The sequence below is a fragment of the Dermacentor andersoni genome, chromosome 2 (assembly GCF_023375885.2).
Source record: "Dermacentor andersoni chromosome 2, qqDerAnde1_hic_scaffold, whole genome shotgun sequence".
NCBI lineage: Eukaryota > Metazoa > Arthropoda > Arachnida > Ixodida > Ixodidae > Dermacentor > Dermacentor andersoni.
In genome coordinates, this window is record NC_092815.1 from 61927005 (window position 1) to 61943331 (window position 16327).

The following is a 16327-nucleotide window of genomic DNA, read 5'->3' on the forward strand; positions in this document are numbered from 1 at the left end:
TGGATAGAACAGAGTCCCAAGGAAGCACATTTGGGGCGCTAGTATAGATGATCATAGCATTTAAGCCATATTTCCATAATTTTACAGCGAAGCTGTGTACCTCTACCATCTAAGGAAATTTTCGTGTTGTGGTAAGCAAAGAACTCCCCATACGTGGGCCGACCTCGGAGACAGTGCAATCCAATGATAGTGCAAGACCCGTGGCGGAGGTGCAGTTCGCCATTAAGGGGCCCATATACACAGCTCCGCCGGTCATCCTTCTTCACAGAGTGGAAGGGCACTGAGTTTTTTTGTAGCGCGTCATTGAACTGAGACAAAAAACAAAAAGGCTCCTAATTTCGAATAAATTTTGCTGCAAAGCTTACTATATATATATATATGCAGATTCAATGCACATGTTGGAATCTGTTTGAAGTGAATCTGTAAAGTGGCTAATTAAAAACATTGCAACTAACGTCGATGCGGCAATTTTTTTTTTTTTTTTTGCTTTCACGCTAAAGGAGTAATATCATCGAATATTTGCGTTTATCCATCAAAAATGCCACAACTTTCATGTTAGGCAAGTTTTATTTTTATGTACTGCTTCGTTCACTAGCTATTACGAAGCGCAAACTCCCCTTCAGGAGATGCACAGAGTGAGGCGCAAACACAGTGATGTCACCAGAAAGAAGGCGATGTATGATGATGACTCCTGTTGATCGAATTATTGGTGATGACACGTGGATGTCCAGAAAAGTAGCACAAGCACCAAGCAACATTTAGGAATTCTGTACCTCTTAGGTCGCAGTGGGGTATACTGATTCTGGAGGATTGGCCAAGATTGGCGCGCCCCCAATGGCACATAACCAAATAGCTAAATAACAAAAGCGCTAAAGTTAATCAAAGAATGCATGAAATATAATTCACCATTCTATCAACCAATCGGTGTGCGTAAGATATGTCTGTGATCGCCTTTATATCTCGAATTGTCCATATTGTACCTGCCCATTCTGGAGCACTGTTCAAGAACCCAGTGGCATATACAGAGTGGCTCAATAAAATAAAGCAAGTCAAAGAAACCGGCAAATATTATTCATATTATTAAATGATCAGTGCGCTTTTGACATGCACGTGAACCGACATTACACGCACAAATTTTATGCAAGAAGTAATATTTCTGTTATGCAGAACAGAGCACACCATACTGCTGCAGCATACAAAGGTTGCATAAGCCACATCGCCGGTAGTTAAATATAATTCTTGTATATATAGTAGACTCCGTTTAACGGGAACTCGAAGAGGTAGAAAATATAAATTAATTCACAAGAAGTTTCATTTATGCGAAGGACGAAGAAAGTACGAAAAACTGTTTTACTTCAAAAAAGGTCGAATGTTTTTATTTGACTGCGGTAAAAAAAAAAAAAGAGAGAGAGAAGACGTTATGTCACTGGGTTTTGAGTATCACGGCTTGTCTTAGTCAGGATATTTGTTCATGCGCTCTTAGTTTTTGACCGTCGCCATCACGAAGCACAAAGAAACGCCAAAGCTAGGCAATGTGAAATCAGCTGCTCATGCCACGACGGCGCAAATGGTTGACACATTGGGTTTTTTTGGCTACTTGACATCACCATTTGAAGTTCTGGTCCACTTACAACTTAATTCTGTTCCATGTAAAATACGAGAGCCCATGAAGTAAGTGCAGTTTCGGTTCCAGTTATATTAACCGTCGTTAGCAAAAAGAAGCGTTCCGTTTAAACGAAGATAGATGAAACGCTCTTTATTGAAAAAGCAGAGTGATGAACCAGCATATTTTGGCCTATGTGCTACTCTGCAGGGAATGGAACGAACAAAAAGAAAGGTCCTAGAGGAAGATTGACAGGGGGAAAAATTGGGGGAAAAGAGGATGCAGGTCTTGTGATGATATCGTCAGCAGAATAAGTTCTTAACATTGTTCCTATGGGTGGCCAACCAATGTTAGTACTCTTTCCCCACTTATCCGGCATTTTCGTTTAAGCGAGCTTCGTTTGAACGGAGTCTACTGCATACCCACATATATATTCACCGTGATAGCGGCTGACCCAGCAGCACACAGCACACACCACCCAGGGGCCAGGTAGCCTCGAGAAACGCGAGAATGTAGGCAAAGAAATATCCACTTCAAGCACCTGTCGACATACATTTATCGTTTAGTTGATGTTTTTTATCCTTAAGCTTTGTGTCCCACGCGTACATAACGTCGCGACTGATCCACAGCATCAAATATAAAGCAGTGGAAGACGCAGACGTGGGGCGGCAGTCTCGGTTCTATGCCTGGTGAAAAAGCGTTCTTTCTAAATTCGCGGGTATCCTGATGCTCCACAGTGGCTCAGCAACCGTTGTGACTGACGCCCCTTCGCCAGCTAGAAGATGAGTCTCCCAGGCAATCTAGCGACAATGGACAGCACCGCTGTCGATTCGCTCTGCTGAGTTCTCGTCGAATGTTCGACAGAGCAGCCGTTGTGAGGCTGTAAAGCGTGAAAAAAAAAAGATGAAGAGCAATCTGTTCTTGCTTTTTTTCTTTTCGCGTTACGAAAGTAGAACGAAAAGAAAGGCAAGCTTTATACTCCATGCTCGACTCTTATCGGAAATCCAGATCGCGCGTCGCCCTGCCTCTACGTTGGCTGATCGGGAACTGCCACGCCCCGTGCGCCAATGTGCGAGTCTCTCGAAACGGAAACCCTTTCACCGCAAGCGAGAGCCAATGAAATGGACGTGCCAGTGTCATCGGGCGTGTTGAAACTTGCTTGCGTCTGCTGAATTTTTCTGTTTTGCGACGCTAGTCAGAGATTTAAATTAGAATTGAAATTGTGTTGCCGCTGAGTATGTTTGTGTGCGTGGATCTAAGAAATCAGACAGCATGCATGGACGGCATGATTAGCTGATGCCAGGGGACGAAGAGATGAGCTAAAAAGGGGCGCTCGATTATGTGTGTCGCATTATATTGTGATGCTCTATTCAGTGCAACTGTGTGATGAGTAATAGTAAGACATAAGTATACTCGCGCTCTGACAGACGTGTCTTGCATTGCTATGCGAGAAATGCTTTCCAAACTGATGGTTACGGCAGTAACCAAAATAACCTTGTCCGCAATATTTGGGTAATGTATTCAGTGATTTTTTTTTTACTTTCACGAGTGCAACGACGCGACTGCCATTCAAGTGGAAATATTTGTAATTAGCAATGGCATTACAATAAAGATGCCCTGTGACGATGCAGCAAGCACGAAACTTTCGGAAGAAGTTACAGCGCATCCCTTCGCACTAGAACATACTTTGCTGTAGCTTTCCCACAGAAGGAGTGTAAGTGATATTTATTTTTACTCACACAGAAGCAATATTTAAGTTTGAAAAGGTTTTACTGCTCTGCACCATTGGAGCAAATCGGTCGCTCTTAACCACAAAACCAGGAATATAAAATGCCAGCCGCAGCTAAGACAGAGAAGTCGCAAGCAGAACCGATAGTTTGTACGGGATTTGTATTATATCTTACCGTAAACGAAAGCCCAGTTCACAACTGTGTCTGCTCTGCCTTCACTTAATTTCTTGGGCTGTCTTTAATTTCTCTGCCCTTTCGCAACACGGATGCACATACAAGAGTGTCCTTTTCAGAAGATAAGTACCACCTAGAGCATCATTATTTCACCCGGTGTCTGTATGATTATCCGTCATCTTGTTTCTTTTTTACTAGGGCGTTTCCTCTATCACGATGATTAGCTATCGTAGCACATACTTAAACTGGGTGCTATAAGGAACCTCACTACGAACCTTCGAGGCACGAAGTGACAGGTGCACGCAATGAGAGATGGGAACTTCATCAAATATTTAGGCAGTCTTTCTCGCTCGCGCAGTGGTTGCACGGGAAATCTAAATACGAGCATGATTGCGCAGCTACAGCAGCGGCACAAACGTTGAACTTGATGCAGCCCGCGAGAAAAAAACTGTCATCCAGGGAAACTAACACGACCAGCTAGATAGAAAGTGTGAGAACAGGATTCGCACATGTTGGCTAACAGACAATGCGCCGTCGTTACTTCTAACACAAACGGAAATAATGCAGTAGCGCAGTGCGGTACTATTCGCGAAACGTACTGTGCGAAATGTATCGCAATCTATTATACCATTCCTTCTTAGCCACTTCTGTGAAAGGAAGTGGCTAGCATTAGGTAGCATCACTCTAGGCAAGAACGACATAATTTTTTGTGCAAGATGGCTCTGGCGTTAAAGTTCTGAAGTACAATCTATCGCGCTAAGCAAGGATTTGTATCCATCGTATTTTGCTCATACTTTTCATTTATTTATTTTTTATTTATTTCATCACCCTCAGCGTCGGAGGGCATTACAGAGGGGAGTAGATACATTCGATAACGTGGAAAATAAAAGAAACAGCAGCAAATATCTATAAATCTCAATAGGAAAAGGAAGGGTTACATCAATGTAATAAAGTAAATTAAAAATAAATAGCGCTCAGTACCAGGAGAAAAAGAAAGGAAAAAAAAACGCGGAGCATATAAAGCATAAAGAGGCCTTATAAACAAAGAAAGAAAACGAAAGAAATGACGCTCTAAACTGCAATATATGCCTACAAAACAAAGTTTGGTGGGTTAAAAAAAATGGGCTAAGCAAGAATAAAAAAAAAATAATACCAATGCCACAGTTTCTTGTGTTTATGACAACATCAGGTTAGCTAAAGTAGCTTTCGAGCTTAAAGTTACCTGATATTTCGAGGACAGATCGGGGAAGGTGGTTCCAACTTGCTGACGTACTGGGGATGAATGAATAAAAAATCATGATTGGTATGGCATGAAGGAACGGTATCCTTCTGACGATAGTCGATGCGAGCTGAAGCGTAACAAGCGAGGATTATTCTTAAGAATTGGGTTGTCATAATATATCTTACGGAACAGGCAAAAGCAGACTATCTAATTTTCTACCTTGTGATCGCAATGGTAATGATAAGCTTGCTTTCATAGTAGTGACGCTGGAGTTACGGTGATAATTAGAAAGAATACTCGGTTCTGGACAGATTCATGTTGATAGATGAGCGTCTCTTTACTGGGGCCCCAGACAGATGCAGCATATTTTAGTACGAACTAACGATTTATAAAGAAGTAGTTCTACAGAACAATAATAAAGATAAAAAATGCGGCGTATGTAGCCCAGCATGCGATTAGCATTGCTGGTTATGAGTTCTAGATGCACCTTCCAAGAAAGATGAGAAGAAATAAGTACGCCTAGATGTTTGTAAAAGGACACAGATTTAAGGTTAATAGTATTAAGATGATATGAGGGTAGTGTAGTAACACGACGAGAAACACACATGTACTTACGTTTGTTAATGTTTAGTTCGATGTTCCGCGTGTTAGCCCAGTCAAGAGTATAACCTATATCGGAATTATTGTTAATTTCGCGGTATATCAGAGTTATCTGAAAGAAGATTGTTTGATTAGCGTAATCGATCAGGTAAATCGTTATTGTAAATGAGAAAACGCAAAGGTCCCAGCACAGAGCCTTCTGGCACACCTGATTCAACTGTAGTTGTGACAGAGGAAGTGTTATTATCTGTGAGAAATTGTGAACGATCAGTGAGAAAAGGGTACAGCCATTGAAGAACGTTAGGAAGAAGGTTAAGTTTACTTAGTTTAAAAAAATGTTGTTGATAAAAAACCTTGTCAAACGCTTTCGAAAAATCTAGGAATATACAGTCAACAATGGAACCCTTGTCAAGTATAGAATTCAGCTCATGGGTAAACGATAAATGCTGAGTTTCACAGGAAAGTAACTTGTGAAATCCACGCTGATGGTCTGCAAAAATAGCATTCGAGTCTAGGAATCATGCACATTGACACTATATGACATGTTCCATAATTTTACAGGGAATGCACGTAAGTGAAATCAACCGATAATTATATTGCCAATGGCTATCTCCGGACTTGTGCGAGGGGATCACCTTCCCTGCCTTACAGTCTTCCGGAATACAGGTTATATGAAGAGATTGCTGGAATAGATTAGAAGGTATTATAGAACTCTACACTTGTGTTCTTACTAAAAACTTGAAATTTATGTTATCAATGCCACATTAGGAAGAAACTTTTCACTTATCTAGTATTCTTTCTATGCCACCAATATCATACCATAGAATCAATCGATAACAAGTCAGTACCGTGATGGGTAGGCGTAACAGAACACACATTTTTGGAAAAAGCAGCAACAATACAGAGTTCAGAACATTTGCGCATTGATCAAATTGAATTAGTTGATCGCTTCAGTCTTGAAGGATGATAGCTGAGATGTCTCTTTTGTTGACTAGACTCCAAAATTTACTAGGGTTAGTAATTAGAAAAGATGGTAATGTAGCATTGAAAAATTGAACTTCGGCGGGCTTGCGAGCTCTTTTGTATTCGGTAGCCACGGCCTGATAAGTATTCTAATATTCTTGAGTACCCATTAGTCTTGCAGAGTGAAAAATGTTTTTTTTTTATTACAGAGCCTTTTTAACGATTGAATTAACCATGGCGATTGTCAGTTTGACGTAATAACTATGCGTGGAACGTATTTCTCGGTGGGCGATGACATTTTTTCTTTGAATAAATTGCAGTTAGTATTCACGGAGCGAGCATGAAACTTAGGCAAATAATTATCTAAGAAGGTAGAGAGATCGTGGTTAATAGCATCATAATCAGTGTGTTTATAGTCACGGATATATTTTTTGTGGTTGGTCTTGTGAGGCACGGTGCTAGTCAAAGAAAAATGAAGCAGTAAGTGATGGCTTAGCCCCGCTAGGTACGACATGGGATGAACATGATCAGGCGTATTGGTGTGTACACAGTCGAGGATGTTAGAAGTAGTAGACGTAACTCGAGTGGCCTGCATTACAAGCTGGGACATTGAAATCATTGCACCAATTCAAAAACCTGCCGCATTAACTAGAAAAAGGATGACAATAGGAAGGAAGATTACACCATACTATATGAGGGAAATTAAAGACACCTAGTAAAAGGAAGGGGCTACTCAGATACCGCACTGTAGTCATATAGATGACATCATGAACGTCGTCAGCAAAGGTAAGTGAACAAGACGACAAACGATAACAAACGTCCAATATCAAGTTCTTAGAGCATGTTTGTATTTCGACCAAGACAAGTTTAGAAGACGGATAGGCAAACACAAAACAGCATCGGAGACTGCTGTGATCACACCTCCTCCACACCTGGCACCCCTGACATACCGGTAAATGTTATAGTGCTTCTTACAATCGAACAATTCGCTACTATCAATCTTCGCAGATAACTAGGTTTCAGTGAGACTGATTATGTCGGCATCCGAAGCATCAATAGCAGAGCAAGGATCCTCACGTTTTGGAAGTATGCTTCGGATATTTCTGAATAAAAGCGTGAGTTGCTTACGAAAGTTGGCACGAGTAGCTGGAAACTTGAGGTACTCACGCGCGTACGTAAGCTCTCGAGCCTGACCACATACAGGTACACGCACAAACATAAAAAAGATAAAATAGTTTGCGGTAGAAGATATAGCTAACCAGCATCGTCCTAAATGACCTTTCCGCGCCAGGCTGCGTACATCACAACCAAGCAGCATTAATATGACCAACAGCCATTGCGGCGCAGTAGTAGGAACGCAGAATAGACAGCATAGTAAACCGCACGCCTCCTCGATGGTTCCCCGATACTCGCGATGCTGGTTACCGGGAAGGATCTATCATTATTACGCTCAAAGCAGAACGATGGCATTGGCCGGAGCAAACCTCTTTGACTTGTGCTGCCACAGCCTACTTTCTGAACGAATCGTGGCCAGTACGGCGTGGGGATCCCAGCAGAGTTGCCCACAAAGAGGAAAAAGGAAACGAGATGAACGGCTGACTGCTTTTCCCACCACTGAGCCTAACCCAACGACCAACTACCGTGACCTGCAGGGCGGCCGGCTGCATCGTGGCGTGTACCTGTAATTTTTAGCTAATCAAGCGCCATAAATTTGTTCCTTCGCGTACGCCCTCTTTATTTATTACTGGGCGAAGTTGGTGCGAGTGATCTTGTTTTCTTTTCGTGCAGGCAGTCCAGGTCGATGTTGGTTGAGCGCGTCATCATTCGAGATATGAAGATACGAGGGGATATAATATCTACTTTGCGGCGGCAAAAACGTATTAATATCTCCCGGGCAGCAAACAACATACCCACCAGGGCACCAACTGAGAAAAATAGGAAGGCGCACCGCTGGGAACTGCAGTAATGCCGCGTATAACCTCTGCTTCGTGGCATACCGTTTTCAGCTCTAAGAAACTTCCAGTTCAGGATTCATGAATTATTACTGTGCATGTATCTGAGCCTTTTCGCCGGTAGGGACAATATAGACTTGCCCCTAAAAGTTCTTTAATGTGCGCACTGCAGAAGAAGAAAAGAATGGAAAACGTCGAATAAGCTTGCAGCCTTAGCAATTAAGCGGCACTGTTTGCACATATATATAGAGCCTGTGCAATGTATATAATATCTCCAGACTGTATGGTCAGGGCGTGATTTATTTTGAATATATTTGATTCAAGCCATAGAAAGCAAATTTAAAGGTGCTCACGATACTTAGCCTTTGCTATGCACAATTAGCGCTTGTCGTTTATTCTGAGTACAAACCACGTTCCCTTTACTTTCCTATACAAAGTAGTGGGATTGAAAGAAGGTCACTAAGTGAGAGCAATGAGGCAGAAAATTCACCTAACCTTACCTGAAAATAATACCGTCACTGTGTGCAGACACTAATTATCTTCGTGTTGTCGCTAAAAATGCGACAGCGATGTCGCTAATACCTCGAGATTTCATAAAACAATACTGATACGACGAGAGGCTTAGTTCGAAATTATACTTAATAGTTGTTTTATTCAATAACGCTTTGTACCTGGCTACAATATGCTTTGAGGCCAGCTGGTTTGGATATATCTTCGTTCATGGAATCGCCTAATATTTAACTGAAATCATTTGAAACAATGTGCCGTCCTACAGAACATATTACTTAGGCTCTCAGAAAAGCGTACATGGTTCAATTTCTATGAGGCCCGAGCGCCTTCATCGTTTGTAAAAGAAAAGAAATTATTGGTTTCTGCCTCCTTTACAAGGGTTGGTCATGACATGAAAGTGACACATATATTCCCAACAGTAGTTTCAGTTTCATTGTACATGCACAGTACAAGTGCATAATTATGCCCAGTCGTTTATTAATTACAGTTTTGATTGAAGGGTTAAGCAGTGGCAGTGATAGCAAGTGCGCGAAACCAGCGCTCCTCTGCTCTTGAACAGCACTCCGGAGGATACCAAGCGTGATATCTATATCAGACGTGACCGTGAGTCGGTACGTGGCGAAACTGCGTTTTTAGTGAAAAAAAAAAATGCGACGCCCGCCAAACGACCATGCCACTGCGGACGCGAGGGCACCCGTACGAAAGAAATGAATGCACAGTGTGGACTCACCCTGCACCTTCATGCATGATCACACTTCGTATTATTTTTATGCTAGAACCAAAAGCTCTAGCCTGCCACTGTAACCTCCCCCCCCCCCCCCGTCAGCCAACCCCGTCCCCCGTCCCCCGCCCGCCAATGTGTTCCGCTGAGATGGTGTGCAGACGGTAGCAGCATGTGGAGGTGTTCTCGGACCAACACACTTTCCAGTTCACAAAGCGGCGAGGTCCCGCCATCTCGAATGGATTCCAGGAAACTAGCATGATGATGATTGCGTCACATGCGAACATGAGACAAGAGACAAACCCTCGGTCAACCACGGCATAAGACCCTTTCTGGTTTAAAAAACAGGAAATAAGAATTTTAGAAGTTTGGAAACGTCAGTGTAGAACAGCGGCGCTATAAAGTAAAGCTATGCGAAACTTTTAGATTCCATTTCTGCAATCAGCTCTTCGAGACTGGTCAAACATTCCTCAGGCAACTCCCACTACGCTTCTTTGTCACGCGTCGTCAGGAAAACCGCGAAAGCTCCTCATGTGACATGACGCGTACACTCTAATTGCGCATGATTAGACCAAACGGAAGAAAGAGTACTTTTTTCTGATTCTACGCCTTTTTCGCCATGAGTGGTCAAAAGCTTTAGCGCTGGCCCTTCCCTCACCTACCCGAGAAAGCTGGGCGGCTGCCCTGCTCGGCTGCTCTACCATAGAGAGCCAAAGAGCTCTCGTGGCTAGGGCCCGGGCCACCGCGGAAGTCACAGGGGTCTCGGAATAGGGACCCCTCCTATATTTTGATAGGGGTTAGCTCTTAAGGCCTTCCCCAACTATCTGTTGTATAAATCGCCATTAAACGTTTTCCACCACCACCACCACCCATATCGCCAATCTGACACACAGCGTCACAAAAGCGCCAAATCCACCTCGTAAAAGTGGCGTGTACGCATTAATGAGGCATTGTTATGCCGCACAAAAGCGATTTTTTTAGAATGGTCAGATTTATTTTATTTATTTATTTACATATACTGCAACCCAATATAGGGTTATAGCAGGAGTGGGATCAGTATACAATGCTATACATCACACATTAGAAGATGAACTGAAAAAGATGAATGATCAAGAAGAAGCGCTTTACATGTTAGCGAAGTGCTTACGAGTGGTAGCTATGAAATCTTTTAGTGGCGGTGAATGAATGTTACCGCGTAGAGAATTCCAAAGCTCTATTGTACTTGGAATAAAACTGTACTTGAATATGCGTGCGGCCGGAAAATATCCTTCCGTCTAGGCTGACTCCAGGTAACAGACGCGTCAGCGCATCGGTGTCGGTTTCTTCGATCGTCTGAAAACAAGAACGGCCCGCGAAATCGACCGGTTCTGAATATTCTCTAATACCAATACAGTTTCCTGCTGCACGTGTCGGAATATATAATGCCTTCTTCGCGCACAAGAGATGGCCGAGTAAGCAAAATGCCCTCGGTGGGATGCAAAACCATGTAGATTCGTGTTTCACTGTATGTGCACCTTCTTCTGGAGACTGCAAGCTTAGCGAACGCTGCGCTTGCAACTGGGTGGCAACTACTCCCTTCGATGCGTGTCGGAGTGTCGTCTTGCTGGGGCTTCCCGTCGAGACATGTAATATAGTAGATATACTTACAGAAGTGTATATGTACGCGATCAGACATATTTCATATGCCAGGCCAACTGCGATTAAGCTTCCCGGAATACCTTAAGTACAGGTAGTAGTTTCCCTTTGTGTGGGCTTGATGACAAGTCCCTTAAACGACTTTGATGTGGCGGCCAATTCAGTATGGGCAATGATTTTCCAGCGCTAACGCAAGACAGATCGCGTAAACCTGTTTCAGCTACCATCTATGTGTGATGCCGCCTTAGAAAGACTAGGTTCTGAGTAAAAAGGTTTCTCTCTGACGCCGTGCCCCGCCTGGATGAATTCACACATACAATACGGCAGTTGCATTTTATGTTGTTTGGAGCTTGCCTTCAAATTTTTGTACTTGGTCAGTGCGTTTGTTGCTTTGTACCCGCGTGTTGATATGCTAGAGATGAATTTAGCTTTGTCTTTGTGAAAGAAGCAGACGCCACCGAGCGCCTTCGTCAAAATTTTGGTCTTCGCTTTACAACTGCGTTGACTCGAAAATCGGCGCTTGTATTGGTTACCCGCAGCAGAGGTATTCACATCTGGCCTTACTTTGCATTAGCACGCAAGAGTAGCGGTATCGGCGTAGCGAAGATCCCATTAGCAAGGAACTAAAAAAAAGGATTGGGCGCAGAATGAAATCCCGGATGCGGCGGACGTATTTCTACGGGGTTCGAATATAAAGACGTCTGTGCACATCGGGTGCACGTTAAAGAACTTCAGCTGGTCAAAATTTAACCCGGAGTCCCCAAATGCGCCGTGCCTCGTGATCATATCCTGCTTTTGGCACGTAAAACCACTGTTTCTTTAGAGGCACACAAAGGAAAAGTGCTGTTTTAACCAGACGAATAAAAGAATTCATTTTATTGCTGAAAATTTTCTAAACACAAAAAAAAGAACACACTTTCTGCTGAACTAGAAGGGAAAAAAATGTGTCGTTGTGGTGTTTGGAACCGAACGTGCAATGTTTGCGCAAAAGTAGCGCTGCGAGAGCTTCGCGTATACCGCACGTTTTCATTGCTAACTTCCTTTTATATTCTTCTATTTATTCCAACGCGCGCTATTGTTATTGAGTGAATTACGTTAAAAGTGGATTAGTTTATTAGTTTCGTGTCTATTTTGATGAATACCCCTCACCGTTTCACTCGCCTAAAATGATGAGATGAGAAGACCATACGCTGAAAATAGCGCAGAGTGCATGTTTATGTCTACGTTCTTTTCGCTTTGTAAAGTAGCTTTAAGCACTGTTTTTACTCAGCAGCAGGAATACAAACTTTTCCTAGCGTGATGCTAAGTCTGGCGGTAGAGTCGCCAAGCATTTTGAATATTCATGGAGGCAGCATTGTAATATGCATCTTGTGTATAACTTGGGAAGCGCAGAAGCCAAATGTACTTGAAGACAGAAAACGAGGCTGCAACTTTTTTATGGCGAAGAGTCGCCTTTGTCGGCATCGAAAGAATTCTTCGGCGAAGGAGTCATTTATATTCCACAATGAAAACTGCATTAATGTGGAATATGCTAATCTGAAAGTAGGCTTGGAGTACGGCTCATAAATGGTAAGAAATTTCAGACAAAAGGGCCAGCAACACTCAACAAATGTGTTAGGTGAATTGTGAGTGCCCGTATTCCCAAACCTGTCGATAGGCTACTGTGCGCTTCCTAAGAACAGGCGCCGGTAAATCGTGACAACTAACAAATCAGCAAGATTGGCCGTATAATGACAGTGCTCTTACAAACGAACTGGATTGCTGTTACATCATCTTGTCCCGTCGTCCTCACCGCTGTCATGATCAGCATAGTCTTTAGTGTATGTGTGGAGTAATCGAGGACTTGCGATAAATAGAAAATAGGATCTCAACGAGCACACAATTACCTGCAAGCGAAATTCGTACCAAACATGCTTTGAAAAGTCTCTCATTCATCAGGCGTGTAAGACAAACTATTAGCAGCGTCGGCGTTATCTAATATTATCGACACATTTGGGAAAGCCCGAACTGAGCAGCAGGACGCATGTTAGTCAAAAGGGACGATTCGTAGCGGCATATAGGCGACCACCATCCTGAACGTGTCGCTAAAGGTCGTATCCAACACCAGTACTAGGCCGTGCGTTAAGGCACCGCGCTAGGGCGCACCCGCTCCGCTTATTCATGGAAACGATAACGTGTTTGTACATCTCATGTTAGCTGAGTGCCATATCTTGTGACATTATTCGCTCTTTTTGCGCATATTTGTTTCCTTTGCTAAGTGACAAGGAATAACAAGTGGCGCCAATAAGGCGCCAACTTCTCCTATTAATCATTTCAATAAAATAAATGTAGCACATTGCCTGTGCTTAATAGAACATGCACTGAGCCTTCCGGGTCCCTTGTCTGGGCACTACAGCAAAACACTTCAGCACTTCCTTTTACAAGACCCAAATTTCGGTTCCTTTTCTGCTGAGTCTTCGTAACAGCTCTTTCGATATATTTTGCGATATGCTTTCTTCTCAGTTAGGGTCAACGTAAGCCTTAACATTAGTACAGGACTGACATCAAGATAAGCCCTACTTCTGAATTTATACATTTTTAAAATTTATATGCCATCATTATTATAATGTGATAGTTTCTTACGACAAATTTCGAAGAAGTTACTGCTACATTTTGAAAATATCTGGCAGCTTGTCCGCGTCCTTCATGACGGGAAGCCTAAGAAGGCGTTTCAAACAAAGGAGTTGAGGCATGGTGTTTACGAAGCCTTCTACTTTCCACTAACGATAATTGACAATTCTTTCGGGGTGAGAACTATCCTATAATAAAACTAATTTGAATGTGAATGTCCTAAATATGAACTTGAAGAAAATCATTTATATTATAACATTTTGAGCAAAAAGTAGTGCTTGTTATATGAGGCTCATACGTGATCGGTTCCCACAAGCAATGGCACTGTTTGCGCTGCAGTGTTGGCACTCTAACACTGTATTCTTAGTCGCATCAAGCAGGATGACACTTCGTTATAGCTATACAGGATGGTCCGTATTTCCACCGCAATCAAGACAGTGACATAAGCGTTCCTCGAAAAACGTGGTCCCATGATGCTGAACAAAGAATGACATACAGTCTAGAAGGTGGTCATTTAGGTTGAAACTCGAAAAAAAGAAAATCATGAGCCACTTCACTCTGTGAAGGTGGATGACCAACGAGGCTGTTTAGCATACGACACAAAGGTGACAAATAAGTTTGAACATACGCACGGATTCATTTACCGTGATTTTTATATAAATTCGCGTGGACTACGGGGTCACCTCTCTGAGGAGCCGGAGGAAATTATACACGTGTGGCATCTTGATGGGACCGCCACAATGCGAGAGCGGAAAGAAAGGAAAGGAGATACGCAAGCGCTTGGAATGCCGACAAAGAGAGGGTGGTGCGGGCGTAGACATGGCCGGCGACGCTGGTCAAAGTGTAGTATGTGTTCTTATCAGCTGATACGGGTTGCATTTGTGCCCAAAATATTAAACTTAGTTTTGCAATATGGCGGAGTGCTTGAAGCCTGCTTCACCTTCGCCGCAGGTCGGCCCGGTATTGCACAGTCTTCAGGATTGGCCCAAGGTTTTTGATCTACGGACATCGATCAACTGGAAACTATAGTCGGATACAACTGAAGTTTGCATTGAACCTCGCCCACGTCCTCATAACCTCCAGTCACTGTTCATCCACGAGGCTGCAAATAGTTCGTACTTTAAACTTTCCCTGTTACCTAAACAAAGTGGTAACCACAAAAATATAATGATAAGCGCGTAATTTTGTGCGTTTTAACTCGTCTATTATACAGGAACGGTGAAATCCTAATTCTTTATTGAACTGAAATAAAACGCTTGATTCGCTGCAACTATTTATTGCCATGTTTTACTTATATTATGTTGGCAGTTAAGTTTCATGAGTAAAACGGGGTCAGCAGTGAAATGAACTGTACCATTGACTTTTGCAGAGTGAAATCTTCAGACTCCATACACTTTGTCCATGTCTGTTGCACACGTCATCGCTTCCGCCGATGAAAATACTCTTCAAGAACTGCAGACGCTCCAGAGGTATCAAGTACGACGCCGTTTTGAAATGGTCGCATGACGACGATTTTTTCTGTTTCTGTGATTGGCTGGCAGAGTGACAACCTGGTGCGGGGCGCGTGCTTTGGCAGCCAACTTCTGTTTAACTGGTATCCTACTATAGCCAGATACAGCTTCGCTGTAAAATGTTATTTTCAATACCACCGACATTGGCTCATATGGATGAAAAGGTCACATTTCTTTTAGGCATGAACTAGGTCGGTCTATAATTCTGTCGACGTCCCTGCTCCTCCTTAAGTCATGCTCAGCTGCCTCTCGCAGAGTTTATGTATTGCACAGTGAGCACAGTCGAGATGAAATTCCTACGCTTAGAAGGTCAGTTCTGCGTTGATGTTGCATCCTCGTAATGTTTACAGTTACCTCAATTTAAAAATTCGCTGGTCACCGTGTTTTACTTTCCACACAAAAAGCCTGATCTTGTTCTTTAAACTTAGAAATATCTCTACTTCTCATTTTTTAAAGGCAATTGTACGAAGAATTTGGGAATAACTTTTTAGAGCGACGATATACTCAATTTTTCACTTATATGATGAGAGTGCAAGAGCGCATTCAAATCGAATTAAACGACACCTCATAGAACTACAGAAAAAGCAGACTTTCTTATGAGACCCTGAAAAGCAGTTCTTTTTCGGTTGTATTTCACTCCTTCTTTTTGTTCATGTTTCCTTTTTGAAGTTCTGGTTTTCGTACGTTTGTTACAAAATCGCGCAGGTTCCCTTTACAGAGTAAAAGTCCCTCGGGCATTATTCATGTCACACAATCGGTCGGGAACCACAAAAGCAACCACAATACCCAGCCTTTCGCAAGACAGAAGAAACCAGCGCACAGACTCACGTTGGTGACCTTAAGTAGAGGAAGAAGAAGCAGCAATCAGCTTATTCTTTTCTCGCCCTTCTTCGGATACTTGCAAGCATTCTCCTTTCTTTATCGACAAGAGCTATCGTAGGGGCAGCAAGCCTATAAGCATGGCGGGGGGAGCACAACGAACTAAATGTCGAAGGAGATTGCAAAACGTTGTTGCTTCACTCTCGACGCGAATAAAAGCGAAAAAAAACAAAGAAAACCTCCTGAGCTCTGACTTTCCCGCGGACAACCTTACGCC

At 42.8% G+C, this 16327-nt stretch overlaps 1 pseudogene; it reads left to right on the forward strand.

Moving 5' to 3' along the window:
* Nucleotides 1–14535: 14535 nt before the first annotated feature.
* LOC126542685 (U2 spliceosomal RNA) lies at nt 14536–14714 on the forward strand (annotated as a pseudogene).
* The last annotated feature ends 1613 nt before the right edge of the window (nt 14715–16327 follow it).